Here is a 6,000-nt window from a genome sequence, read left to right as displayed (position 1 = left end):
ACTTTTGAATCTAAGAGAGGACATCCATGGCAAAGGAACTACATCAGCAACTTTGTGAGAGACACATCTCACCCCCTGTCTTGGCCTTGTCTCCAGTCTCAGCTGTGTTGCAGCATGGAAAGGGAAGCAGGAGCCCAATGTACAGCCACAGACACCTCTTCGTATGGTTTCACTACCATGTTTCCTTCCCCTACAGCTGGCCAGGGCTATTTGTTGGGGGCTAGACCAGCTGGTTACTTCTCATGTGATTTAAGTCTTTAAGAACAGGGAAATGGGTTGTAAAATATGTGGACTGTTTTCTTACATGAAGAAAAACGCATGTGTGCACCCTCCTACTAGAAAAAGGAGGCAGATACGGTCCACAGCATACTCGTCGAGCACCTGGATCCATCTGGACTAACTCTTGCCTGAATTTCAAAATCATTTATAGTTATCAACAGGCATTTTAAGAAAACAACACCAGCAAAGCTTTTTTTGGCTCTGCCTCAAGAAGATGGGAGTGCACAGGGTGATGCATAATGTGTTTAGAGCTTGGAGAGTTTGACACCATTTTCAGTCAAAAGAGAGAACTGATTTTGCCCCGTCTAAACAAAAACCCAGCTGCGATCCTCAGCCTTAATAAGTCACTTGAGTGCTGATGCACTCAGCCAGACTTCCTAAAGCTGACTCAATATTTTAGGTGAGACAACTTCAAGTGGAGACATCGAGGAGTCACTGGTAGCCTCACAGGCAGGGCATGCCCTGAGACGTGAGACCTCAGAGTCAATTAGGTACAGCAGGATTTGACAGTGGTGCACTCATCTTATGAAAATGCTCTAAATTCTGAATTCTTGCTATTCTGAGGTGGTGCAAGCTGATTATCATGTTGTATGGGGGTTTCCCAGAAGTGCCATTGTTGTTGAAAATGGTGTGAAAATTCCCACAAACCCCCTCAGCTCAGGTGGTTCAGCTTTGTTTTCTTTGTTTCCTAGCAAAAATCCACCTCAGTGGAAAATTCCCAGTCTTGTCTAAGCATTATCCTTATAGTTTGCATCCATGGATGCATAATTGCAGGTATGTTTTGTTTTCTAGAACTGGGCACAAAAGAACCAGTGCCTGTGGTTTTGCTAAGCCCTGCAAGAGGCACAAATTATCCTCCCCTATACCTGATGACAGAAAATCACACTCACAGTAATTTGCAGGTACAAAAGAAGAAAATATTTTAAAAAGGAAGAAAAAAGTCAAGGCTCTGTCGCAGAGCAGGGACCTGTGCCCATCAGGCTCAAATGCACATTCAGATTTTGAACAGGCACCAGGGAATGAAAGGAGAAGGCGTGGATGAGGAAGAGAAGTACCTTCAAGCAATTTAAAGCTGTGTCAGGAAAGCGGGAAAGCAAACTGAGAAGGTAAAACAAAGAGCAGAGGGCTGAGTGATAATTAATGAACTCTTCACCCTTGATGTCTGCCACTGCCCAAAGAGATGGGCACAGGAATGTCCCATAGATGAACCTTCGTGCAATTAAATTTAGATTTGCTGCCTTTATGAGTTTACTTCATTCCACTGATGAAAGTAGTGGAATGTTATTCATTCCACCACTTCTAACTCATAGCATGTGGGATGCTGGGAAGCCCAGCTCCTGTGGGACTGGCAAAGAATCCATGCCCTAGTCCGAGCACATGAGCAGGGAGGTGGAATCTGATCTGAACTTTTCAAACCAACATCGAGGTGGTGCCATAGAATCACAGAATGATAAATTGGCCTGGATTAAAGATCATCTCGTTCCAACCCCCTCCATGGGAAGGGACACCTTCCACTAGACTGGGTTGCTCAAAGTTCTATCCAACTCGGCCTTGAACACTTCCCAGGATGGGGCATCCACAATTTCTCTGCCCATAAATAGACTTTCTTCATTGTTCCTGTCAGCTCCCTTCAGGTACTGGAAGACTGCAATTAGGTCACCCCAAAGCCTTCTCTTCTTCAGGTTGAACAAACATATTCACACACATTCTTTCACACTTTTCAAAATTTGTACAACTGGGACTAATTTTTTTTTTTTGCAGCTTAGTTATCCTGCACTATCTCACACCAAATGAGTTAAGGACATAAGAAAGGCCTGAATGCTCAGATCAGGGGGCCAGTTGCATGTCTTTCTCCATCACCCTTTGGCCATAACCACTGTTTTATCTGGGAGATCGTACTTCCCTGGTGCTGTCACATCCCCAGGCAGAGCACCCTTGGCAGCTCTGCATCAGCTCATGGGTCCCCTCAAGAAGTAGCTGGTGCTCTTGAGTAGCTGTACTTGTTTCAAATATTGAAGGTTGTGTGTCTAACTTTGTCCTTTGAACCTACCCACCACCTTTGTGAACTGGCAGATCTCAGTCTTATCCCTTCTCAGCTGCTTTTTCTCCAAACTGAAGGATCTCTGTGTTTCCCACCTCTCCTTGTGAGGCAGCCGCTCCATCCCCTTGACTTCAGTTGTCTTCCCCTGTACCTTTTCCAGCTCCACCAGGTCCCTGCTGATACATCAAAGCTTTCTGTTCACTGCTGGGATGAATTGTGTTGGTTTTGAGTCCTTGCAGAGCCATCTGATTCGTGTGACAAAAAGTGACACCGTTCAAAGTATGACTCACACAGTCCTGGCTCATACAATTTGGAGACCAAGAATTATCTCTAACTCATAACATATTGTATATTGCTTATTCCATAATTAATAAATGTTTTCTCATTTGTTTGCTTGTTTTAGTTTTGCAATCTGCTCATGAACAGTTTATGAACATAAATGGTACAAAATTCAGGGAACAAATTACGTTTGGGGTTATTTGCTAAGGTCCCCTTTTGCCATGAGTTTCTTGTCCTTGTTTTAGTTAAATTCTTACTTTAATTTCTTGCATATCCCTTGTTTTTAATCACAACCTTGTGAGAATCCCCTGGAAATACCTTGCTTGCCTGTTCCTAGCAAAACACATCAACTTGCAGCTGGGTTTAAGCACAGTTGATGAGAAAAGCATTTCATTGTTTCAGTCTAACTACCCCCTTCTCCTTGTTTCCTTCCACTGTGAACTCTCTAGTTAGCAGATTATTTCCTACATCAGAAAAAAAAGCCATCAGGCCTTTGGTAAGGCTCCAGCTCTGCTAGGAAAGCTGTGTTGATGAACCAAATTCTTCCAGCCCCATCTTTTTCCTCTGTCCTTTCTTGCCATCACTTCAGCACATTCCCAATGATCCCAGGCACCCAAGTGGATTTGCAGACCCAAGTTCTGTATCCTGCAGTCAGACATAAAGCCATACCAGGGGATTACAGTATCCAGTCATTTAGGTGCTGCTTTATTAAGGAAATTGGCTGGAACTGTTGTGTCATATATGAAATATGAGAATCTCCCAACCCATACCTACAATTTAGTAATGATGGTTGAGATAAGATAAACTAATGATTTAGATATTCATGCTTTAGAGCTCTGAATGATCTAAACTGTCAGAAGCACTGAAATTTAGTCTAATTCTGTAGATCTAAATAGCTCAGGATTGTTTTAATTGGGTTATGTATTTAGTTTAAATGAGCATGAGATGGCTCTAAGCAGTCACCGAATAATAAGATTAACAAAGGAGATGAATTGAAACCAGAACCAGAACCATTTATCTAACACTTCCCAGTCAGGGGCTTTTGATTATGTCCCAGTCATTCCCACTTTGGATTTTGCAAACAAAAATCTGGCATATGCTGTCAGGGCTTCAGATTCAGTGCTTGGATTGGTCAAATCACATTTGTATGCAAGACATGGCAGGTCCTAGGAGGGCTGGTGACACATGCTAAACTTCAGCTTCTCCTGATCCCTTGATTTCAATGGTCTCTGAAATGAAATGAGCCACAGGGCAAACCTTTGCCAGCCTTTTTCTGTTCATTTAATTGCTGACAAAATGTGTGTCTCCGCTCTGGATGCTGTGAGACCAGGACAATAACACTGGTGGACAAAACCAAAGGGTCATGAGTAAGCACTGCTGAGCTTCCCTCTCCAGATCCATCCTGTTAACACACACATAAATTAGAAAAACCCACTGATTTTCCATTCTGTCTCTTTCTGGGAACAGACACATGGAAAACCACCACTCATCACAGGACATGAATGAGATATCCCTCCATTGCCATTAAATCCAGGGAATACAGACAGTGAGATACACACAGGGGAGGACTTGCTTTTAAAGGCAATGAAAATGCCATTTGTTCAGGTTTGATGCATAAGATGCCCACAGGGTAGAACAAACTGAGAATCACCCACTTCACAGGGTCTGCCCAGAATCACCAAAAGTCTAACATCAGTTTTTTTAGAAGATTGGTGTTTCCAAAAGAAGACTTTTACAGAAACAGGTTTTTTTTTTTTTTACTAAATGGAAATATTTGTTAAAAGTTTTAGGAAGGTATGTGGGTTTTGGTTAATATATAAACAAACCCGGAAAAAAATGTTTGATTTTAAACTGATACAAAATTGTTTTGAAACTTTCATTTAAATATTTTGCAAGAAAACCAGAAATTATGTCTAAACAGCTCCTTTTATCAGATCCCAGTCAGATTGACTATTTGTATGTGTACCAACAAAGACACAAATTTGCAGCTCAGTATAAATCATCTCAGAGGAGTTTATATAAACTACTGCCAAAACCCACCCTGGAACTATGTCCATCCAAGTGGTACACTTTCCCCTTATGGTTTCCACAGCACAAGGACTTTTAGTCTCAGTAAAGACTAAATGCTTTCTGCAAGGCTGTGATGGTGAGTGAATGCCCTGGGAAAACTCCACTCCTCTCCACAGGCAAGAGGTTTACTCTCTCCCTTCTAGGGCTGTATTTTTGTAAAGGTTCATTTCTGATGTTTTCTAACCACCCTTTATTTCCACAGGACGCTGAAGTGAATTATTTCACTTCTGTGCATCCAGGAAAAGCCAGCAGGAAGCTCTTTGTTTCCTTTTCTTCCTCTTTTGTGCTAAGGGGGTTTATTTAATACAGCTGGGAGGTCAGGCCCCTGGAGGTCTATTTGTACGTAATTCTACAACTGCCTTGCATTATAAAAGAATGCAAATGCAATATGTATTGACTCCGTGGGTCACGGTGGCACGTCTTGTTTGGGGAAATATTGAAATTATCTGTAAGTACATAAATAAGGGAGTCCACTGAAGTGCACTGTGTTTACAGGGTGCCTCTGCCTTCGTGAATAGCACCGAAGAAACAGCTGATCAAAACCAGGGTACAAATGGTATAAATCTGAGAGAATTACAAGGAGATTATCCAGATTAAAACCTTTGATGAAAGGGTCCACAATTTAGCTAGATGAGTGCTGTAGCCATGTAAATGAGAGCAGAGCGTTTTTATTGGACCTATTTGTTTCAGTAATTGTTTGCAGTGGAGCAGCCCCATTCACCGTTCAGCCTTTCATCTTTCCTTAAGAAACACTCTGTAGCTTTTTTTGAAGTGAAATTAATGTTTTGATGAATCCTGCTAGAAACTAAAGCAGGATTACAAAGCCAGAACTGTAATAAAGGATATTGGGTACTTAGGAGAGGTCAAACCTCACTTTGACTAAGTTGTAATTTTGTCTATTTTTTCCCATCTCCTGGGAATTGTGGATCTAACTAAATTAAAAAAGCCTCTTGCTGATTTTGAGGGGACCTGGGTTAAATAATATTTCTGAGATCCAACACCAGAGAAGCCTGTGGACATTTCCTATATGAAAAATTTTACTCAGTGGTAGTATTTATTATTTGCAAAAGATATTTTTAACTAGTGTAGCATAGTATTCTCTAGAATGAGATCACTGAGCTTTGCAATTTCTTGCCAAAAGACACTGCCAAAATCTTACATGAATTTAAGGGGAGTCTGGACTGGTTCAAGGAAAAAAAAGATCTATCAGCAGTTATATCTATAAATCTTCATCTGCTTGTAGAAATGAGTAGAAATCTACAGCCAGGAAGCTGTGGGTGCCTAGAGGCTGTGATTAGGGTATCATGTATGTTTGCCCTTTCCTTGTAGTA

This window comes from Empidonax traillii, unplaced genomic scaffold, assembly GCF_003031625.1.
Source record: "Empidonax traillii isolate 1590-97213 ecotype Southwest subspecies unplaced genomic scaffold, ASM303162v1 scaffold931:size327931, whole genome shotgun sequence".
In the NCBI taxonomy this organism is placed as follows: Eukaryota; Metazoa; Chordata; class Aves; order Passeriformes; family Tyrannidae; genus Empidonax; species Empidonax traillii.
This window is presented reverse-complemented; position numbering follows the sequence as displayed.